The sequence below is a fragment of the Physeter macrocephalus genome, chromosome 5, assembly GCF_002837175.3.
Source record: "Physeter macrocephalus isolate SW-GA chromosome 5, ASM283717v5, whole genome shotgun sequence".
NCBI classification, from domain to species: domain Eukaryota; kingdom Metazoa; phylum Chordata; class Mammalia; order Artiodactyla; family Physeteridae; genus Physeter; species Physeter macrocephalus.
Genome location: NC_041218.1, coordinates 26,470,643 through 26,471,554, shown reverse-complemented (window position 1 = coordinate 26,471,554; position 912 = coordinate 26,470,643).

Sequence of the window (912 nt, the reverse complement as noted above, 5' to 3'; positions counted from 1 at the left end):
GCTGAGCCTGCGCGTCCGGAGCCTGTGCTCCGCTATGGGAGAGGCTACAGCAGTGAGAGGCCCGCGTACCACAAAAAAAAAAAAAAAAAAAAAGATGGTGGTTTATATGAATCTAAACATGATAAAAAATACATAAAGCTATACACAAAGACATACCAAAAAGAGAATTTGTGCAGAAACTGGTGACATTTGAATAAAGTCTTTAGAGTAATTAATTGTATTTCATCAATGTCAATTTCCTGGTTTTGATCATGTATATACTATAGTAATATAAGATGTTACCATTGAGGGACACTAAGTGATGGGTACATGGGACCTTTCTGCACTATTTTTACAAGTTCTGGAGCCTATAATTATTTCAGGATAAAAGTTTTAAAGCACAATTAATTGTATAATTTTGAATACTAGAAAAACCAGAAAATATAATTTAGAAAAAAAAATATTTACCATAGCAAAAGTAAATATTTACCATAAAAATATTTACCATACCATACATATTACCCTAATAATAACTATTAAAATATACTGAAGGGAAAATAAACCTGTAAGACAGTTAAGAGAGAAAATCTTAAACCTTTTTTAAAAAATTTATTAATTTTTGGCTGTGTTGGGTCTTCATTGCTGCACATGGGCTTTCTCTAATTGCAGTGAGCAGAGGCTACTCTTCATTGTGGTGCACGGGCTTCTCATTGCGGTGGCTTCTCCTGTTGCGGAGCACAGGCTCTAGGTGCGCGGGCTTCAGTAGTTGTGGCGTGTGGGCTCAGTAGTTGTGGCTCGCGGGCTCTAGAGCACAGGCTCAGTAGTTGTGGCATACGGGCTTAATTGCTCTGTGGCATGTGGGATCTTCCTTGACCAGGGCTCAAACCTGTGTCCCCTGCATTGGCAGGCAGATTCTTAACCACTGTGCCACCA